The sequence below is a fragment of the Oryzias melastigma genome, linkage group LG11 (assembly GCF_002922805.2).
Source record: "Oryzias melastigma strain HK-1 linkage group LG11, ASM292280v2, whole genome shotgun sequence".
NCBI classification, from domain to species: Eukaryota; Metazoa; Chordata; class Actinopteri; order Beloniformes; family Adrianichthyidae; genus Oryzias; species Oryzias melastigma.
Genome location: NC_050522.1, coordinates 15525732 through 15549553, shown reverse-complemented (window position 1 = coordinate 15549553; position 23822 = coordinate 15525732). Strand labels below are relative to the sequence as shown.

The window sequence follows — 23822 nt, the reverse complement described above, 5'->3', positions numbered from 1 at the left end:
ACCAAAGAGAACACACATAAAGGCTTCTGCTGCTTTTTGAACCTGGAGGTTCTTCGCCGGGAGGCTTTGTCAAGCTGGCGTTCTTCACAAAGATATACACCAAATCCGTCTTTATATCTCTCCATGTGAATGAACATTGATGATCCTTTGGTGAACAAGCACAGCTTCTCAGGGAATACAGACAAGGGAGATGTTATAAATCCTTTTCAACAGACGGAAATTCTCCTAACTGAAACGATGTTTCCCCTTAGGTACTCATACTGGCGATAATCTATTTACCATTAACTATCACTAAAAAAAAAAAGTAATCTGTACCTTCTTTAAAAATCCAGATTGTTAAATTGCTTTACAATATTTAAAAAGAAAACATGAAAAGACTACTTAAACAAAGGATTAAATGATAATATGATCATTATTTTCACATGTATTACACGCTCTTCAAAGTACCATAACTTATTAACCGTTTATGCCATAAACAGAATTCCAACAGATTCTGAAGCTGAGAAACACAGCTTTATGCTATTATGCAAAATTTTAAGTGTTGCATTAACAACATAAATCTGCTTTTAAAATCAGTTGGTTTATGTTAATTTGGTTGAAGAGTTAAGGTGATTAAAATAACGTCAAAACTGGAGCTACAGCTCTGGTGTTAAAGGGTTAGATCAAACTTGACTTGTTTTTTTGCCGACCATCGATAGCAATGTTGTTCACCTTTCGGCATATCCAGTCCTGCCGCAGCAAATCAGCTTTCACCGATCCACACATTTGGCTTTGGAAGAGAGTTTTACGTCGGATGCCCTTTCTGACACGACCCTGTATCTTATCCGGGCTGGGGACCAGCACAGGGAGACTCAAATCCTGGCTTCACAGGTAGGCAGTAGCGTGAAGGGTCTGGCTCGGGGTGGAGGGTTCTGGCTCAGGGACCCACATTGGATTAGGCTGGATTAATAATTTTGAGATAACAAAAAAAAACAGATTTGGACATATTCTAAACTAAACTTAAAAGCTTTCCCAGTGTTCTTTTAATTACGATTATCCCGTATTTAGGCAACATTTTAAAAAATTGTTGTTTTCTGCAGTAATTTATCATAAAATTCACCTCTGAGTTGTGGGCGGTACTGTTGGCACAGAGCAGCTCCGCCCCCAATTTCCTTCCTCCGTTGCTGAGAGCTCGGGAGCAGGGAGCCAGAATATTTTCTACGTAACAAATAAGCTCTTTTCCAATTGCATTTTTCCTTCTGCTCCTGACTCACAACCATTTGGAAAAATAAATACTCAGAAATACAATTTTAAGCTTAATTTTCTTTAAATTTGTCCTCCGTTATCAGAAAAATGCCACAATAATGTCTAAAAGCAGAGTTCTCATCGGAGCAGTCTTTAAAGGAGAGTTTGAGCATACACTGGTCTCCAGCTGACAGACTTCAGATAAGAGTGAAGTGAAAGCACACATCTGAGAGAAGGCGTGTGTCACACAAGCAGGGATCAAGACAGGTTTGTTAACATCCCTTCCGACGTTGATCCTCCCCGGGTCTTGTTATCTCTTGGCAGACTATCTTGCAGCAAAGCGGCGTGTCTCAATGACAGCCTATGAAAGCGACGATCAACAGACCTTAGAGACTGTTATGGATGCTGTCGAGGAGATAAAACACCCTTGAAGTGTGAAGAAAGATGGAGACTAATTCAACACACCACCGGCAAACATGTGAATTTATATGCTGCTGTTTTCCCTAATGGCTGGATGGGTGTGGCAAACTCTTGTCTTGTTTATTTCTGTTGAAAAAATACTCATGAACACATTTTAAATATATTTGAACACGGAAGGTAGATCTAGAACGTGACGTAACGGCATTACTCAGGTTTGGAGCAACACTCCTCTATTTTGGTGCAGCAATTTCTCAACAGGTAGACTGTGACTAAAGCTCTGACAGCTGCCATGAAGCCAACAACGGCGGTTTCTGAAAAGCCAGCGGCAAATGCGCACACAACCTGAAAAGCTGCGAGTGAGAAAACTCCTGCTCATTCGCTGTAATTCTCCCATAATCCTTTACTCTGCAAAATGACACAGATCCCAGACACATCCTCTTTGCTGGCGCCTCAAACCTCCCCTCCTTTCCTCTCTCACACACACAGACTCACAACCACACATGTACTCCACGACCATGACACATCTCCCAGTACTGGATCATCTAGATTACTTAAGGACTAAACAGCAATAACAAATAGAACTTTCCATTAAAGGAGCTTTATGTGATCTAGAGTCAATCTCAAGCATCTGACACTTTTACAACTCGATCTCTAAAGAGAAAAAGAAACTTTATGATGGAAAATTCTCTGCCAACTTAATTAAAAAATATTTTTTGCACTGCTTTGTGGCCATAGAATTGTGCTTCAGTGTTTTTCTGTGTGCACTCACCAAGGACAGGAAGCCTCCTGTTTATGGAGTGATAACAAGCAAACATTGCTTCCTCATCCTTAAATACACTTCATGGCACGTTAGTTAAGGTTCACCTATTAGTTGCACGGGCTGGGTTTTCTGCATAAACCTTGTGAGGCGTACTAAATCCATTTGGATTTTCAAAAAAAAGAATTTTGCCCAGATACAACATGAAGGCAGGGAGGATAAATGAGCTACGACGCAAGAGGCAGAGAACTGCACAGTTCTAGCTGGCACTTTAGTGATGCCAGTTGGTCCACCCATTCCCTAGCAACCCCGTAACCTGGGGCAACAGGGCCCTGACAATGAACAGACACACCAAAACTCTTTCTGTGCACACGACAAAAGATGCAAAAGATAGGCTGACGCCCATTTCTGGACCGACTGAGCATAAATCAGGGATAAAGCACAAGGTTGAGTAAGGCAAAACTCTCCTCTGCTAGGACATCAATGAGATCATCAATGGGACACCTCCAAAACAAAAAACTGGATTATCTTAAATTCTGATAAAAAAATGTGTTTTTATCAAATTTTTGTAGCACTTTATGAAAAAATATATACACAAAATTGCATTTCTTAGTGTTTCTTTTTTCAAATCATTGTAAATCAGGAGCAGACAAAAAAGACGATTTGAAGAAGCTTGTAGTTGTGATGTAGAAACTAAAATGGCAAGCCACAAACTCCCTGCTCCACTCCATTCTGATGCATCCACAAATACTGAGCTGGAATCTGGCTCAAAACTTTACAGCTGGTAACTCCAATATTTCTTGCCGTTTTTTTTGCACCGATATAAACAGAGCTCTCCAACAGGCAGGGGAAGTGGGCGGGGTTACTCCACACCAACATCCCCGCCCACAAATCAGAAGCGAATTTCTAATCAACTGCTGCCGCTCTGCAGAAACTATGTCCTAGAAAGCGACATAGGCATAACCATAGTTAAAAGACCACTGGGAACGCTTTCATACTAGATCAAAATATGATTGGAGTAAACTCTGTTTACACACCAGAGTAACCCACAGACTGAGTTACACTCAGACTGAGGGACAAACAGGAAAAAATGCATTGGAACAAATTACTTTGCTATTAAGTTAGTGTTGAAGAATGTTAAAGATGTACAGTGTGAAACCACACCCAGCATGCAGTTAGCCACAAATGAAGCAGCAGATTTTTTTTAGACTAACACATTTAAGCATTTAGCGGTTGTGTGATGCGTCTCCCTGCACATCCTTGTTGATTTCATCTCTGCACAGTTGGCTGACGGCGTCAGGTTGGCGAAGCACAGTCCAGCGAGCCTCGCTAAATTCGATGTGCACACTTAATTCTCACTTCGAGACGATGAAACAAATGCTAAAAACGCCTCAAGTGAATCAAATCAGCAGCACCACGACATATAGGAAGTGAGGTTTTTAGACCACTGTGAGGTTAGATGAGCACAGCAGGACGGCTTTAGCTCTCCAACTGTCTGTTCCTTGACTGAGAGCAAACAAATTCAAAGCTTGAATTGCTCATTAATTTCTCTGCAGACACAAACACGTGTACAGGAATGTTGGGAGGCTTTAAAGCTAACCATAACAGCATCGACAGTTTTAACGGGTACCAGGCAGCGCAGAGTCATTAACGATGTTACTGTGGTGTTCGGCGTGCTTAATGAGAGTTCATGACCATGAAGTCTGGGCGATTAGTTACAGAGTGGCTGTCAGCTGTCTGTGAATGAAAGGAAAAGTCTTACTGAGCTCCTACAAGCACAAAGATCCACACTAATGTGAACCTCCTTTAGTCACTTATCCATCAAACTCCCACCTACTTTAAATATAGCTTAAAAGCCAAATAAATGGTAATTGAAAATCAAGAGATACACTAGGATTAAACCTTTGAATTCATTTTTTTTTATTTAAGCTTTGGTTTCTTTTCTACATTCTGCAACTGAGAAGAATCTAAAAATAACCAACATGCTAATCCTCCCATTAAATCTATTGTTGTGAGTGAGGATTTTTATTTTCCGGGTAATGAGCGCATGTGTGTTTTTGTGTTGATCCCCATCAGCATATTTGTGAGGCTCATATATCATACATATTGGATCATTTGGTACTGTTACAAAAACAGAGAACCACAACAGAAAAAAAAATATCTTTTACTATAATTTACTTGAATAAATGTAACTTTTGAGACCATTAGAAAATAAAGGGTACTACTGAATATTATGATCTTTAAAAGTGTATTTTTAATGCATAGGCAGAGTACATTGACTTGCACTAAATGGAGAAATGTGGTTGGCTCAGATTGCTATTTGGCTTACATTAATAATCATTAAGGAGAGATATGATACTCTTTCAGAACCTTTTAGAGTAGATGACGCGACCAGATTAGAGGATTAGTTAGATGACAACAAAACCAATAGGCATGCACTCTAATAATGTCATCCTTTGTATATTATTTATGCAGAGAAATTGATTGATTGAAGGGATATTTTGGAATAAAAATGATGCATATGAAAATATTAACATAGAAAATTGGTTTAGTCCTGGAAACAAATAGTGTAATTAAAAATAATTACATCCATCTTCTTCTGCTCATCCAGGACCGGGTCGAGGGGGCAGCAGTCTAAGCAAATAAGCGCAGACTTCTTTCTCCGCGGCCACTTCCTCCAGCTCCTCTGGGGGGACCCCAAGGCGTTCTCAGGCCAGCCGAGAGATGTAGTCTCTCCAGCGTGTTCTGGGTCTTCCCCGGAGTCGTCGTCCAGTGGGACATGCCCGGGACACCTCCCCGAGGAGGAAGATACCCGAGCCACCTCAACTGGCTCCTCTTGATGTGGAGGACCGGGTGACCAATCTTCTCCCCCTATGTCTAATTATGTTTTTTTGCATCAAAGCAGAAGAAATCCATGATAAAATTAGGAGTAAGTAAAATATATCAATTATATCATACTGTTTCCTTGGATTATTAAAGGAATAATACAATACAATGATACTGATCCTCAGACGTCATTTCACAGACTTTATGCCTTAGTCACAACTACCCTAATGGGAAGATACGGGCTGTCAGCAAGCAAAAAATTGGTAAATCTGTAATAGTCCACAGGAAATATGAAAGTCGTAGACCACTCGGTAATTTCGTAGAGCAAAAATGTTCATGCACATGTTTTTCCACTGCCATGCTGTGAGCAACAGGTTGTAGAAAACACTTAACAGGTAAGAATAGGTAAGGGTGAGGTAAGTGAGACAAACAGTGCTTTTCAAATGATGAAGTGTGCGATTCTTAAGTGCAGTCTGGCTGTTAGAAATGAAGAAAACAGAAAGTGTAGTTTGTGTGGGCACTCTACAGTATTACTACCTGTATCACCTAAACATCCAGAGGGTAAAACATTTCAGTAAGAAGCCAGTGCACCTCACCAACAAGTAGAGTGCTGCATGAAAGGTACCGTATAACACCATCTCTCAGATGTCATAAGTGTGTGTAACTCCACTTAGCCATACAAACACTTCATGATACTCTCTCCCGTAAGGCAATTGTTGTCATTTATATGATGTCCCTTGAGGTGGTCATACAAGTCTCAAGTGACCTGGAAGACACACCTGCAATCCCTTTAGGATGCAGCCACTCCTTCTATGACACTCCACAGGCCCTTACAGGAGACGTGACAGAGACCATGTAAACATTCTGATTGATAAATGAACGTTCTATATGTTTGCATTTATGCAATGGAGACGCAATACAGACGGGCCAGCGTAAATCAGACATAAGGTATTAAATGGCTTTAAAAACTGTACAAAAAACTCTAAAACATTTAAGAAAAACTGGTTAGATCATTTGATCATATTTGCAAAAATGTCAAAGTTATGTGTTGCCAAAGAAATCTGACAAAAATATTGTCTAATTCCTTTTTTAAATTGGTTCTAAATCAGCTGGTTTTGAAATTTGCTCTGAAGAGCAAGTCGTTTGGTCTGCTGAAAATGGTTTATTTATTCAGGTGCTTCAAAAGCTAAATCACTCAGCAAGAAGTCATTCCTTTCTTGTTCTCCTTCACCGAGTCTTGTCCCGCGGTTCCTTCTGCCAGAACTTCAAGTTCACTTTACAAATTCACTGCAATTCAAAGCAATCTTCCTCAACAGGCAAAACAAAAAAGCTGGAGGACACTTTGTTCACAAGCTTCGCTCTGATATTTGTCTTTGAACTTTCCCCTTCTCCCATTTCAGCTCCAAATCTTTACTGCTCCCTTCTGCTCTCCATTTTCTTCCTTCCACGGTCCCTTAACGTTTGTGGTTAAGGGTCATAGTTTCGCTTTAAATTCTTTTGGAGTTGCTGCTCTGCAGCCGGCCGCCCCCTGCTGAGCGTCGGTTATTTTTCCTGCTCTCATCTTTTCTATTTCTTTCTTTACTTTAGCCCGTCTCTTAGATAACTTCCTTTTCCAGTTGCTGGAAGGCAAATGGCTTTCATCTTCCTCTTTTATTTCTTCCTCCTGTCAAAAATCCTATTCTTCTGTGAAAACAAAAAATGTACAGACAGGAAGTTTAATGATCAGGATTTGTTACCAGTATACCCAAGTCTGGCTATTTGACCAGACGAGCATGGACATTTCACCATTTCACTGTTTTATTGATTGATTGATTAATTAATTAATTAATTTATTGGGGGGTTGGGGGGGGTTAAGTGAAAACAACCCTTTTATCACATTGCAAAGAAAAAGTTTTGATTAAAACAAAATGTTTAATTTTTGGAGTATAAGTTGCATTTTTTTTTGCATAGTTTGGCCAGGGGTGCAACTTATTTTCAGGTGCAGATTTCCATGTGTTTCTTTAACAAGTAAATAGGCTTGTGTTCATTATTTTCCCACTAACAATCCCTAGAGTAAACTGTAGGTGTGTGTATTAGTATTTGCTACTGACAGCAAAGCAGAAGAAGTGCCAGCCTCAGCGGAGTTGCTCAAAAGCAACACAGAAGATGACGAATTCAGTGGATTTTGTGAAATTATTCAGATAAAAAAAAAGATTAATTTACTACAATTATCTTAATAATTGTTCATATGTGCTGATATACTAGATTCTAATGTCTTATGAAGCTACTGTATATACATGTAAATAAGCATCAGTGTGTTACGAAAGTGAAGCATGTATATATTCAGTCTACTGTTCTTATTTATTCTGTTATTAAGGTTTGCCTTTTAAAGATGAAATGATGAAATGAATGTTCTTGTTGTTGTATAGTGTTAAATACATTTCTCCCAAAAGTGCAATTTTTAGAATTTTTTTTTTCTTTAATATGAGTTTTTTTTTTTGGCTGCCCGCAACTTATACTCTGGAGTGACTTCAGCTTCATTTCCACTGAGAAGTCCGGTATGGTACAGTCCAGTTAATTCTGGCGAGCGTTTCCACTCAGTTAAGCTTTGCTTCTACTGAGCGGTTTGTTGAAATGGAATCACTAGCTTGGCGCCATACTGCTGCTTTCTAATGTCATCACTTTCTGCCAATCAGCAGGTGGCGACAGCGGCTCCGCCCCAACCATCCCGTTCCATTTTTCTTTGGATCTACAATGGATGGGGGCCCCCAAGAGGTTCGGTTCATTACTGTTAAATGGGTCCATTTTATAATGGAAAAGTCGTACCAGACCGTACCATACCACTCAGCCCAAATGAGGCTTTATAGGCCAAAATAAAGGGCGATCTCCAAAATACATCTTTGACTATGAAAGTGAAGGAATTATCCGATTTGTTAAAGACGCAACAAAGCCAGCATTTGGCATATTTTCCTGACTAAACAATTTTCTGTGATACACAACCAAGCAGGAGATGATTTAACCAAACCCAGAATGAATAATTCCTACAGCCATTGGGAGAAATGTGAACATTTCATATTTAAAAACAAGCATTTCAAGTCAAACTGCAGCCGATGGAACACAACCCGTGTCAGCAAAATCAGTTTTATTGCGATTCTAAAGGAAAATAGTTGTAATGTTAACCAAACAAATGACAACATTCCTTTCTGTTTTATACGGCAATCACAGACGAACATCAGGGTCCAAGTGTCTGGAACTGAAAGTCCTCTCAGTTTACTTCAACAAACAGCTCTTTGTCTCTCCACTTGGCTCAAACATCTTTCACCAGTTCCATTTACTCTTTTAGTCAGGGTTCTCCATCTGTGTCACACTGCTTTTTTTTGTTAACTTTATACTTTTTCTTATTTTTCTTTTACTTTTTAACTCTATATGGAGTCAAACTTAAGCGGCTCACTTTATTCAAAGAGCTCGGCTTCAGTGTGCATCTAGAAAAGAAGAGTGAAAAATGCAGAGAGCAAATTCGCTGATTGACTCAAAGATCAAGAGACAATCCATTCAGGGAATACATCAGATATCATAACAAGTCTAAATGTCCCTAATTGCACACTTTTGAAGCTCTTAGAAAGCCTCGTGACTGCATTCATACTTGAGAAATGTTTGTTTTGCTCTTTCCCATCATCCCCTCAAACACACGTTGATCTCTGGTGAAATAATGCCCCAAAGTCCATTAACAAATATGCTGCCAGCTCTAAACATTTTCAGTAAGACTAAAGGCGATCTCCAGAGTAAACCATTTCCTCTGTGCCAGCAGTATAATAGCTAGAAATAATTATACACAGAGGCAAGACATGAATTCAATCCGATTGTTTCCATTATTGCTAACATTTAAGTGCATCAGAAACAGAGTTATGTTTTTTGTCAATGTTTTGCAGGAAATATTCTCCTCTTTGGAGAATGGCTAGATTGCTTTATTAATGTAGTATTTACGATTTTTCTCAAGCTTTATTGAGTTAAATCCATTTACAAAGTGCTCAGCTCATCTAAATGAAATGATTCAAAACAGAGGAGATGAAATCAGAACTTGGGATTTGACTCAAAATGCAATTAAGTTTATTGGTAAAATGTATTGACTTTTAGCAGTTTTGCAAAACAAAAAAAGAGGAACAATAAAATACCTCAAAACAATCTACATTATATTTTATTCTTTATAATATATATGAAAATGCAGTGAGATTATGCCTTTACATAAACATTAATTACTATATACTTTTAGTGGTAGAGCACCTTTTGCAAAGACTTGCGGCTGGTAGAGTTCATGAAATATGACTCTAAAATGGTCAAACTTTCAGGAAATCACGAGAAACCAAGTTTGGCAGATTTTGATGCTTTCGGAACATACATTAATTCCAAGGTTAGCCTTTTCAAAAAAAAATGACACTTTTACGCTTTACGATTGTTCTGATAGTTGGTTGAATCCATCATGCTCCTTACAGTTTGTAAGCTGACAGTACAAGAAGAAACAAAGAAGGTTAATGAGGATTTTGATGATGTGTGAAATGAAAGTAGAGTCCCTCTCTTCTGTGGAAAAAAGTCACTTTTTTTTCCTTTTTGGAAATTTTCTTAAAGAAAACATGGTTTGCTTGGATTCTTTGAATGTGATTTGCAAATGTCTCTTTTTTTAAAGTTGCCATTTTAAAATAGCAGGATTATTTTATTCAACATGCCACTCTTTTTCTTTATCCCGTATGGCATAGGTAGACCCTATCCCTATTGTCCTCGGGCAAAGTTCCCACTGTAACACGAGATCCCCGATAGATCTGATTATTATTGAGGAATGTCATAAGTTATTTGGACAAAAATGGTTTTGCTCTGTTTTTTCAACTATTAAAATTATCGTTTAAAGCAAAAAAAACATAATCGAAGAGTTCTGAGTCTAAGTGCAGTCTTTAAAAATGTAGACCACATTTTTTTCAACAGAAGTATAGTAACAGTTGGGTCATCTTATAGGTAGCGGTTATGCTGTTTCTAGTGGTGATCATAAATCTGAGAGTTACTATGTCATACAGAATACATGCTCCCTTCAGGTCCAATAGAGTACACTAACAAGATTTATGTAGTATGCAGATGACACTCTACTTTATAAGAAGAGCTATGCAAGTAAATCTGCTTTGCCCATCTTATTATTGCTAACAATTTAAATACTTCACCACTACAACTAGTCTTAAAAATTGTTTCAGTGTGTGCACCTGTATATTTTACTCCTATACCTAAAAGATGCTCTATTGTTTTCTGAAAAGTGAGGACTGACTACATCTGTGGCCTCTCCTGTTTTCAAGAATTGATTGGAAGATTTGATTGAACAGAAACTATATATTACCCAAGCGGAATAAGATCAAACAAGAATCCAAAGCAAACCGTTGCAGGTTGTACTGCAACTCAGTTACTGTGGAAATGTGGAAAGTTCTGCTGCATCCCAGGACTTTAACAAATGTAGCAACAAGTGCTAACGGGCAAGGGAACAGAAACTTGCAGAGCAGCTTTGGTTCAGTCTATAAATAACTTCAAAAAGTGTAGTGGTGAGTAGACAGATGGACACACTGGTGAAAGAAGGAGAAACATGTTTTGTAGAAACTGCAAATTTGTTGTTACGTTAGCAAGAAAGCTAACAAACTCTTGGAAAGTGCAAACATATGCTCTTGCGAGTGAAAAATCCCTGATCATTTCAACAGTGCTTCAAAACCCTTTTTAAACTTCTATGGGCTACACTTGAGAAGTATATGTTTACAATAGAATGAATAAACTAAGTAGATAAAAACACATTAGGGATTTTATTCTCTGTTTTGGAAAATGATGAGAATAAATCATTATTAGTAAGGTTTCCTGTCTGTTTTGTCCAATGTTATGCAATAAAGAACAGCAGCTGTAGTTTTTTTTTACTGTAAAAAATGGCAGCTGGGATTTTTTTTAATTGTGTTTTTAAAGAAATTTACAACTAGAAATAGATTTTTAAAGTTAAGATTGCTTTTCAAACCCAGCCCTACATATGGCAGCAGTCAGCTGACTGGTCTGTTAGTTGAACACACCAGACGACTGACATTAGTGTTGAACATTCCATCCAGTCACTGGATGTATTAAACTTACAACATTTCTTGCTTCTGGTTTTGGTGCTTTTCCACTAAATGTAATACTTCAAATTTTTATGGAGAAATTGAACAGGCACCGACTAAGTAACTTGAGTTTATTGTTAGACAAAGGTTAAATGGACTGTTTGCCGACGGCTTAAATTAATACACCGGTACCCAACGAGATAGCAGGGGCATTTCCTATTATAAGCCTGCTTAGGAAAAGGGAAAAGGGAGGAACGCTTGAATTGTAAGCACCACTCACCATCTTTGTGTATGCGTGTGTGCATTGGTGTCCAGTGGTTTTTAAAAACTCTCCTGACAGCAAAGAGAAAGCAAACAAATGAAGGCGTCAGGGGGAAAAGGGAACACGACTGGCATGTAAACCCTGAAAGAGGAAGGGAGAACCGACAAGTTAAGAGGGAAACGTCAAGAGAGCTTGGTCTCTGTGACACAGACAAAGTGAAGATGAAGAGTACATGGAGGAGGTGAAATGGGAAAGAACAGCAAATTGGAATAGGAAGGAATAAAAAGAGGTGAAGTGAAATGAGAAAACCCTTGTAGGCGTTCTCCATCTCATTGGTCATCTGACAGCAAACCATACCGTATTGTTCTCACCTCTATGTGTGCTACAGCTGTGGTTTTGCACTTACAAACAAGGAACACACATAAATGTTAAAGATTTACTCTGCCAACCAACCAACAAGCACTTCTTTGTGTTCACCAGTTCCCACTGACCCTCCATTCAGCTGCAAGTATAACCGGTCCATGAAAAGTTATTTCCCTCCGAGCACATGATCTCTGCCGCCTGACTATTTAAACCCAACAAGTCTATATCTAGTAAAGATTTTTTTGTGTGTCTGTGGAACCCACTTCTAGTTTTACTTTCTTTTGTTTGATAATAGTATGGTTATATCCACATGTACGCAGAAAGGCAAAGTTAGCATCAACTCTGTAAACTACTTAAATTTGATCACTTTTATCATTTCTATGATTAATGGTGCAAAACCAAAACTTAATTCAGCCATTAAAAACACTCATAAAGATGAAACAAGATTGCTCAGAATATATTAGACCAGTTATCCCAAACTTTTTTCAGACCACAAACCAGTTTAATAGACAAAATTTTCACAAACCACACTGTACGGGTTGTAGTGGGCGTGATATTGTTTTTTTTTTTAGCCCCCAGTTTCCCTTAACTTCTAAGGATAAAGTTTATCTTCATTCTCTGTAAAATATCTGCAACTGGTTTAAACTTTATTGGATTTTGTGTAGGAACCATTAAAATATAATCTAGATTTTCCCAGCAATCCACAATTATCAAAATAAAATAAAAAAAAATCAACTTCATCCTTGTCCGACTTCTAAGGTGCAACAGTTAAATATAAATAAAATAAAATGGTCTCTAAAACTAGTATTCTTTTTTTAATATAATAATAAACGTGAATCCACCGTTTGAGCAACTTTGTGAGCAACATCCTCCTTACATTAGACAGCCAGCTGCTGAATAATTATTATACATTATTTATTATTATTATGTGTGGGGAGAAGTGCCACAACAAACCCATATTTGGAATAAAAACTTCTGTTTTTGTCAAGTATGTGCGCTCAGACCCTTTTGTGTGAACAATAGTGTTCCCTTGCTATATTGCGGTTGACCTTTAGCTGTTTTGCTGACTTTCTTTAGTAAAGATTTGCATGGCTTTTCTTTTCCTTCTCTTTACAGCACACTGTGTCCTGTCCTCTGATTGGCTGCTGATTTTACTAATGAATCTTCTCCGTGCCATGTTTGCTGCAATTTTGCCAGATTGTGCAGTTTTGATTTTAACCCTAATATTATGTTTGAGTCAAAAATGAACTGATTTCAAATCTGAAAATGGGTCAGTTTTGACCTGAACACAATATGAGGGTATGATTGAGGGGAAAAATTGCTTTCTGCTGGTGGACATAACTTGGGTGGGTTTGGGGTCGGTTTGCCAACTTTCTGTTAGATGAACCTTTTGGGCAGTTATTTTGTGGCATCTGCCGGTTTTGTAGGTTAGTTTTGGGTGGGAAAACCATGACTATCTACCAACACTGGTCTGCTGTACAGAGTGCACTCAGCTTACCAGCAGAGACTGTCAAAAATCGACAATTGTGCATCAATTGTAAAAAATTGACAATAGTGCATTGATTAAAAATTGACAATCATGCATCGACTGTATAAAAAAAAAAAAAAAAAAAAAAAGACTATCATGCATCGACTGTTAATAAATGACAATCGTGCATCCTTTGTCAAAAATCGACAATCGTGCAACGGTTGTAAAAAAATTCGACAATCATGCATCGATTGTAAAAAAAAATGGCCAATCTTGCATTGATTAAAAATTGACAATCACGCATCAACTGTAAAAAAAATAAATCTATCGTGCATTGACTGTTTATAAATGACAATCGTGCATAGATTGTCAAAAATCGACAATCGTGCAACGGCTGTAAAAGAAATCGACAATTATGCATCGACTGTAAAAAAATGACAGTCTTGCATTGACTGTTTATACATGACAATCATGCGTCGATTTTAAAAAATCGACAATCACGCTACAACTGTAAAAAAATTGACTAAAGTACATCAACTCAATAAATGACAATCGTGCACTGACCATCAAAAATCAACAATCACGCAAGAACTGACAAAAACTGACAATTGTGCATCGATTGTAAAAAAAAAAAAAAACTGGACTTTTTTTTTATGGTTTGAACTTTAAGAGCTTAAACAAGACAAAAATGTAGTGAGGAGTTTTATGGCCTTAAACATCTTAAACATAATCTTCCTTCACAGATTTCACCTTTCTCTGGATATAGAACATACCCCCCACAATAAACAATGGAACACTGTACTGCACCTCTGCTTAGTATGCACTTGTTCAATCCAAATGCATGTGTGTGCAGTGTCCTTGCAGTGCAAGATGAGGATCCCCCCTGAGGGTTTGCATTCTAGCACCCACCCTCCTGCAGCGCCTGTGTGTGCACTACCACCCACGTCTGCAGCCCACCGCCTTACCTCACCTCACACCACATGCACATGGTTGTCACATCTCTGCCCCCTGCTCACATGTGAGACATTTTTGAGCCACGATAACAAATCACACGATGTTTATCATCTCATTCATTTTTTTCTACTCAATGTCCTTCCTGATCACTCGCTTCTCCTACATTAATCTTATTTTGCCCCAATTATATAAATGTAAAGAAAAGCTCTGCTTGACTCTACAAAGATCTAAACAAGAGTACGCATTTATTTACGTCCGAGTATTTTGATCAACACAACTGTTTGTCTGTTGTGTACATTTTTTGTGCAAGACCTGACTGTAGTGTGCATCTCCAGGCATGATCGGACAAAATTCCAACATCTGGAGGAACGAGTTTGATTCAGCGCGTGACGAGCCGTCTACATCGGCGCACACCGACAAGGAATTTGGACTTGTTTCCTTTTCGACAAAGTCTGAATGTATACTACTTTCTAACATCAGCTGCTGCAAATGGAATTCTAGCAGGAATTTGTTTAAAAGAAAATAATTTTCCTATTTTGAGGAAGAGGAAAAGTATGTGGTTCTTTAATGTGACCCATCATTGATTTTCTGGAATATTCTTAGCTCAGGAAGTCTGATAGTTCTGTTTTAAATAAGTTGATGAGTAACCAAATCACTGGGGATGGAAATGAAAGCAAAAGAAATGCCCATCAATCATTTTTCAGGTTTTTTTTTAGCTTTCCTAGTAGATTTGTGTTTCAGAGAAAAGCTTAGCTCGGAACTTGCTTTGGAAGTTTCCTCACCTCCAAGGAGGAGACACTGGAGGTGCTCCAATGATGCCAACAAACACGATTTCATTCAAAAGCAGATCAAGTGCCCTTTCTGCTGGGCGACACAAATGAAAAATCTATTTTACATGAGTCAAACGTGTTGGGGAGAGGAGTGTCAGTAATGACCCGACTCGAGCTGAACAGACCAATCTCATCTTCCCTCATAAAAAAACAGCTTCTAACATTTTATTTTCCTCATCTGTCGTAACCGCCGCTAATAGGTTTTCTCCGGCTCGGCCGTTTCACTGCTGTCTGATTGAATCCGTTTGTCTCTCACGCTGAGACTTCTAATCTTCACGAGCAGAAAACACAAAGACGAGTTCTGCAGATTTAAATGCAGACTGTGTAAAGAACATTTGTAGGCTTCTAGAGTAAAGAAAGCGTCTGCAAGCTATTTCATCTAACCATTTGCATAATAAAAAGCTTAAAAAGATTCATTAAATGGTTCTCCTATTGATTTTATGCAGCAGGAAACACTTTGAGGACTGTGATATTTTAAAAACAATTCTATTATGTTTTCAGAAATATTCAAATGTAGCTTCTTTGTTTATTTGTTAATTTTTCTATAGGTTTATAGTAACAGATAATTAAGGCCCAGTGAGATTAATAGGGTAACATGATTTTTGTCATAGTTGCTATTACTTGAATTTTGGGAATAAAGTCACATTTATTAGCAGGAAGCATGCCGGTCTGATCCAGTCGTTTACAGTTTGAGCAGCTTTTGTTCCATTTTCTCTGCATGTCTGCTGAAGATTTAAAGAAGCTGCTTTTGCCGGTTTTACTATAAATTGCTGTTGATTTCTGCGCGGTCAAATCAACAGCAGGTTATGTGGTTAGGATCCAGGATGGAGTGGTGAAAGGGGTTTCTTAAGCAATAAGGAAAGAAGGAAAGGTGGACGGATGGATGGATGGATGGATGGATGGTAATGCTCATTTATGTCATTTATTTACTTGTCAATAAACTCAAAGTTCAAATTCCACAACTGCTTTATTATGAATTTAATAACTTAATGACGCTTTTTAACACATTACATGTAAATTGGTAATTAAAAAAAAGCTTAACTAAGGTTACTGGTTTAATTAAGAATCTTATTGTGCTAAATTTAAGAAGGATTTATTGTTGTTTGTTTTATTACTTTACACCAGGCTTAGTATGAGCCAACTGAAAGGTTTTTCTTCATTGTAACAAGCTAAAAACTATGTTTTTTTCTCTAATGTGTTGCTTTTGTTTAGTAATACATAAATCATTTATAGAACTGAAACAAAACTATGACCCAAAAATTGAGGTTTAATCGAAATTGTGGAGAAACTGAATCATAGAATCCCTAAGTTTGAATCCCATTTTCCTGATTCACTTTTGAGCTTACCTGAAAGTTTAGAGAAAAGCCTTACTGTAAACATAAAACCTGTGATTAATGAAACAGAAAGGAAAAAAAGGAAAGAATTTAACCAATCGGTACTGTGAGACACTAAAAAGTCAAGGTGAATGAGAAATATGCAATGAGAAAAAAAATAAAATCAACTGAAATTTCTACAGAATATTCTTGGAAATTCTGATTTGAAATTCCATCAAAGTCATTTCTTATATCTTAAATACAGTCATACAAATGTAAGAATTTCTGTCTGGTATATTTCAGTATAGAATATCTTCCATTAAGCGTTCATACTGATGTCAAATTAGTCAAAATATAAGAAATCCCATTCTTGTCATATATATTCTTTAATTTTTTGTTTACAATATATACTTGTTTTTTATTTAAACCTCCTGCATGTTTCAGACATCTGTATAACAAGCAGAAAATCTCCAAAACATAAAGATGCTGCAAATTAGAATACCATCACTTGGCACCAAAAGAGCGAACCTTTAGGAAATCAAAGCTAACCTGCAGTTAAAAGTGAGTTAAAACTGTCAGAAATGTACGCGGCTGTAAAACAAAACATGAAGCGTTGAAATCAAACGAGATAACACAGTTTATCTAAATGAGAAAGTCTCACCGAATGCTTCCTCACTTCAAAACCTCACCTTTCATGTGAAAATCCCACATTTCCCTAAGGTTTTAGGGATCAAATAAAGTTAAAGTAGGAAATCTACAGGATAAACTCTAACTTTGTTTGCTATTCTGAATACTTCTCCTTTGGATCACACTACCAGCCTGACATTTAAGGAAACCTCTTTGCTAGTCCCAGCGATGCACCAACTCTCACAGTCGATTTCAATTCCCCAGAGATGCGTAGATCTCAGGAGATTCCAAGCACAGTCAAACACACCATCATCCTTTATTTTTTCTTGTGTGCTTTTTGCATGTGTGCAGTCTGTTCTATGACATCCTGACAACCTGTGATGATGCTGGCAAAGCCCCTTTATCCTTTCAAAGACCTTCAGGTCCAGCGCTGCAGCACAAGTGGGCTCTCTGGATGCATTCTGTGCAGTTTTAATGAGTGAAGCACCGCAGGCAGCTGTTCATTCTCACCCCTCCGGAATGCACAACAAATGGCTTTTGTCGCACAAATTACTGCCAACAGAGTCTTACTATGACAAAAAATTACAAAGAAAGCAAAAATGTGTCCAGAAATGGACAAAAACTAAGAAAAAATGCACTTTTTATTATTTTAAGACTATTAAAAAGCATGCAAACATTTCCCCAAAACATACAAATTTCTATAAATAGGTTAATAATATGCAATGGGATTTTTTTGTTCCTCATCCCTCATTTCCTCCTTCATAACAGAAACACATGTCAGCCTCTCCTCCATTCCAAATTCTGGCATTAACAGAACACAGCGTGGGTAAAACTGTCCCAAAGCATTTGCCTTTTTGCCCCCACACACTGAGTAGCAAACAAAGTCGCCGCGGTTCGTCCTTGAATCGAGCGGCACGCGTGTAAAACGCTTAAACCTTTTCTTTAGAAGATGAAATGTGAATGGAAAACATGTCAGCACCAACGATTTTACATATCATTTGACTTCCAGGATGGATGAAATAAGATTTGTTGTTGCTGCTGTCTAATATTTGACCACGGACTGGCTAATGTGTGGATGGGAGGGTAATACCTAAACTGTTACCAGCTTCTGTGACAAAGACTGTCATTCACAGACTCTGTTTTTCATTAAGAATCGATGCCAAAAGGAGGAGGCAGCATTAATGTTTAGCATGTCGTACGAGGAAGTGCAGCAGCGAATGCAAAAGGAAGCTGAAACAGAGTGCAAATTGTGTTTGCTGAAGTGAATGTCAACTTGTGTGACAGCCAGACTGCTGTGGGGTGTCTGCCAGCATATTCAACGAGTGAGCGCGTCCACACACAAAAGGAAGAGGGGGCTTTCTCTTGGTGACATTTGAATGTGTCTGGCCATGTGTGCGTGTGTAGAGTGAGCTTTTTTAGCAGGTGAAAATGACAGTCTTCATGAGAGAATCTCTGCGTGCAGAAGCAGCAAATGTGATCCTCTGTTTACACTCATTTCAGATCAGAGGATTTGACTCTTTAACACCAGAGATATCACCGGTGGCAACTAAATAACACCTTTTTTGCCCTACTGTGACTCTTCGACCATTTATGCAATTGCATATGTAAAGTGTTGCACTTCAGATTCAGAATCTGCTGGAATTATGTTAATTGTATAAAAGATGAATAGCTACAGTAGTCGAAAGAATGTAAAAACACTAGGGAGGTTACAAAACGGAACTGTATGTACCGCTATTGAACCGAACCGTGAGGAAAGCGAATCGTTTCATCCCTACTGGATACCACTATGTTTATGTTGAAAAGGTCAAACAACAAGAGTTTATTATTTATTGCTTTAATACATTACACCAGGCTTAGTGTGGGCCAACCAAAAGGTTTTTCTTCATTACTTGCCTACTATCAAAAATTAAAAGGAGGAATTTTCAGATTTTTTTTGTTTTGTTGTTTTATTGTAATACACAAACCATTTATCAAACCTGAGCAAAGTAAGACCCTGAAACAAGGTTTGAACAGAATCGTTGGAAAAGTGAGTCGTTGTATCCTTAGGTAAATAGTGGAGCTAGTGCCTCGCTGTTGACCCTCGTGCTCTATTACGGGGTCCAGATGACCCCATCCCTACATTGATGTGGGATTCCTCCTATGATAAAGGTTGATAAGATTTCATATCTACCATGGACACCAGTGAAGATAAGAAATCCTTGAAAAAAAAAGTTCAGCGCGCTGTCTTGTGGGGTCCAGATGACTAGGATAGCACAAGGGCTACACGGTTAAAGGAGACCAAACAGGTGAGTGAAGAGGTGAGTTTTAATAGTGGGAAGATCTCCAGGCCTCCCAAACTCAACACATTCTCATCCCCAGGTCGTCACATATGGATGTTTAGTTAAGGACACCCCCGCGTCCCTTTTAGACACTCTGGATCCCCCCAACTCGTCGGTTTTTGGCGTGCTGGCTGTTTGTAAAATCAAGGGTCTGCAACCCTTGGGATGAAGTACCGGATGGTCCTTGGGATTGGTCCAGTACCAGGAGCCTAACCAAGTACCTGTACCCTAACCCAGTACCTGTACCCTAACCTTAACTTGGTACTGGTTCGCATCCGGTTCGCGCCCAATACCACATCTGGTTCGGTGCCAGGGTAGAGTACTGGCTTGGGTACCAGTGCGCTATGTGTTGCGATACTGGACTGGTTCTGGTTCGCGGCCTGGAGCTTGGGGATCCATGATTTAATGGGAACAACCAGTATGTCAAAAAACAAGTTGGGGACACCCAAAACGTCAAAAAGCGACGTGGAAGACTCCTTAACCAACCGTCAATATGTGACGACTTGGGAGTGAGAAAGTGTTGCCGAAACCTCATCGATGTATCATGGTAAATGTTTGTTTTTAATGAAAGAGCATGAATATTATGAGCAATTTAAGTTATATAACAAATTATCTCAATAGTACACAGGTAAAGACTTGTAGGTCGGGCAAAAAAACACCAAAGAACAAGAGTCTTTCTGTAGTACTGGCTAAAACTAATATGGACACTAATTAAGAACTATGTAAGTACTACTAGTGTATGATTGTTTTTTTTTTTTTTTAAACACAATGGTTTCTTTGTTTATGCGGGTGTGTAAAGATTTAAGATAGCCACAGTTCATGCCATCTTCCCTGATATGCATATTGCACATGCTAATATTGTGATGTTGATCGTATTTTATTTATCGTGCAGGACAAAGCATTCTACAACATTTTTCCAACATTAACTTACAAGAACATTTTCCCCTGTTTCTCATTAGCAAGCACAAATAGATTGACTGGTCGACCATTCTAGCTCTTATTAACTAATGAGACAATCTGGTCACACTCATTAACTAAGTGGGATCTACGACCCAACAACACTATACTGATGGACCTTTGCCTCTAACTAGAACACTTCTTGCTTTCTCTGAGCCCCAAAACAGGCACAACAAATGTATTTATTAGTTGGGATGGCTTTAAAGAAAATTGAATGAAATTGATCTTTACTTTGAGAAGTCAAAAATCAGTCATAAAAAACTGCTTTGAACTTGAACATAATCATATTAATTATAAGAACCTTTGCTCAGTACAAAAAGGAGTTACAGGTATGTACAAAAAAATAATTTCAGAATGCATAAGTCAGAATATAAACCACTTTTTATAGACTTGGAATGAATCTTTTAGGAGTGATCATGAGCTCTGGTATATGTTTCGTGCCACATTATGTGCTACTATAAAATAGTCATTAACTCACAAATAAAATATCAACTTGTTGGTATTTTGCACATAACCACTTAATGCAAAATACTTGTGGACTTTTTACACATCTAACTAATGAGATTGACAATTGACCACATACTGTTTAACAAGTGACTATAGTTGAGTGTAACTAGTTAACGAGTAACCCAAAACAGATTTAGCTAGTTTACTAGTGAATATATAAAAATATTGTAGATTTTTTTTTTTTTTTACTGTTCCTGGTTAAACAGAAATTTTAATAGTTAAGTATGGCTAGTCTGATTCAAGGTTATTTATTGCCATGATGGGTTGCTATATTTTAGTAAAAGTCCAAAGCTTAGAGAAAAAATAGAAAAAAGGAAGTAGATTTGAATATAGACTTTCTAGAGACGTGTCTTCAGATTAAAGAAAAAAATTGCAACTTTGTATAAAAGAAGATCATATTAAAAGTACTGTAACTGTAAGCAATAATGCATGTACAGAATTGACTGATGTCGTCTGCAAATAAAAAACAACAACGACTGGAAGGTTTTGAGCTTAAATGCACATTCGGTAATATGTTTAAAAAGCGGATGCAAAAATGCAAATTATTATTAAAACAGCAATGATTCAATCTCACCAAGTCCTTCAGACGAGGCAACAAGTCTCTGTCACCGTTTCTTCAATTCACGAACACAACCGAGGCTGCGACAGGGACGCACGCGCGCGCACACTCTGCCCGTGAAGTTTCCCCGCACTGCCCCAAAATCCGACACTTCTATCCCCGCGCGCGCAGCGATATGAGAGGTACGCTTACCAGAAATCTGCGGTGGTCCCGAACAAACCAGCATTCGCCCGCTAGATTCTGGTGGGTTCCGCCTGCTTCAGGAGCGTTTGACGTTTTGTTTGGTTTTTCTCCGCTACATTAAAAGAGCGAAGGAGAATGATGTGGTTTGGCTGTGATGCGGTTCACCAGGGACACGACAGCCGCGGAGGACTCCAGCTCCCGCTGTTCTGCTCAGTGGCTGGACCGCCAGCAGAGACTGCAGCCCGGTCGGGCGGACGCCGGTGCGAGGAGGCGTGTCCAGACAACTGGGACGCACTGCATCATGGGAAATGTAGTATATGTTGAATATTAACTTCATTTTATTTTTTTGTCCTTTATTATTTAAAAATACTGCATATGTGAGAAGACTTTAAACCATTTAGGGGAGAAATTCGATATATATTTTATTTTTAATTGTTTTAAATATGCTGAGAACCATATATTTAAACAATTATTTAAACATATCAAAAATATTCTATAGACTCATGTAAAGCTTTTTTAAAAATATGTGGTTGCTAACAGTAACATTTGTGATAATTAAGAAAGCGAATTAACTGTGGTGACCCCTGAAGGGAAAATTGGAAAGGAAAAGAAGAAGAAATGCAGTGATTTTTGTATCAAAAATGTCAACAAAAACTCTTTTTTACATTATTAGACATAATTATTATCAGACAATCATCCCCATATATTCTGCATCAGAGCACCTTAAATTCAAAGTTTGCATGTTTAACTCAAAAACGTACAAAAATGCATTAAAAAAATAATTACCTTTAATGCTAAAAAAAAATGCTTAATTTTAGCTTATCTACTATTAATTGCGGCAATGTGACTACCGATAGTGCATCTTGCAGACATTTCTGCATGGCGATATAGACTATATTTAAATATATCTGGTATATTTAGGATGACAGGCAAAACCAGGAGTTTAATCATTTGAATTCTTGCTGTTTGTGTTCAGGTTTGTCACCCTCTAACCACTGTGAGTTTCTCTTTGGTAAGGCAGCATGAAAACTTTCATATAAACAAAAATCCTTCCTCCATTTGTACAAGTAGGAACAAAATTATATCCACCCAAGAAGCGCAACAAAAAATAATTTCGTTTTTTTCTGTCCTATTAGCTCTTCGATATTTGCTTTCATAATTGATAAATTGGAGAAAAACAATAACTTCTGAGCTGTTTTTTGGTTTGAGATTCATTTCTCTCAATTTTCCGAGCGGTACTGTTATTTTGTGACGTTAATTCCTCCAGTGATTCATGTGAATTCCCCAGGCTCAACCTTGATGGGGGGAACGTAATAAAGGCAGCACCAACACAGTGCAATTGCCTGGCAATCAATGCGATGGTTTCCAGAAGGAACACATCCTCTCCAAAGTGAATTTGCTGCTTTTTCAACATGAAGCCCTCTGGGTGTTCAGTCACACCATATTTCCCACTTCATTCTCTCAAGTAACTCTCCATAATTAACACTGAATAGACGACAGCCCCTACAGCTGAATTTGCCAACAGTGTGAGGAGCTGTGAAAGTGCTCATTTTACAATATAAAAACACTCACCTTTTTGCAGCCTACCACATTAAATTAACTCATTTTGACTAATAGTCTTAAAAAGTAGAACATTTTCCACCTTGATGCTTCCAATAGAATCCATCCGTTAACGGGCTCAAACACAAACCCGGACAGAATGAAATTCAACACCAAGATAACAACCTTGTTTTTCTTTCAGGTCAAACATCCCCTTGAGCATTTATTGTTTCTGAGCTCCCCCTCAATGCTGAGTACACTTCCTACAAGAACTGTGGCTGTTTGTGTGTGTGTGTGGTGCACTGTATTTGTAAAGGAAATGCTTCTCCCTTTCAGTCTAAATTTAGAGCCCCCGTCGCCCAACTGTTACAGGCTGGGTCGCACCGTCAGACGATCAGGAAAGAGACTTGAGGCGTGCTGAAGTGAGGATAAATTGTGTAAGCCGGGGTGTGTTGATGTGAGAAATTAGCTCACAACACGCCCTGAAACTGAATCTAAAAACACCCAGCTGTGGTGAGCAGAGGTGACGTGAAGTACAAATGCTGGGTTAAGGTTTATCACAGGCTTAGATGATGTGATCACAACACAGCAGGGTTGGTTTATGTTCATTATTCTACTCTGGTGCAAACTCC

At 38.2% G+C, this 23822-nt stretch overlaps 2 protein-coding genes across 2 annotated transcripts in view; one reads left to right on the top strand and one right to left on the bottom strand.

Moving 5' to 3' along the window:
* Nucleotides 1-21940, bottom strand: part of pag1 (phosphoprotein membrane anchor with glycosphingolipid microdomains 1) — a 55312-nt gene extending 33372 nt beyond the window's left edge. Inside the window, exon 1 of the mRNA XM_024294606.2 lies at nucleotides 21661-21940. The gene's annotated coding sequence lies outside the window, so the exon portion shown is untranslated. The remainder of the gene's footprint in view (nucleotides 1-21660) is intronic.
* adnp2b (ADNP homeobox 2b) overlaps nucleotides 1-23822 on the top strand; it is a gene marked incomplete in the record, with an annotated part of 705870 nt that overhangs the window by 556101 nt on the left and 125947 nt on the right.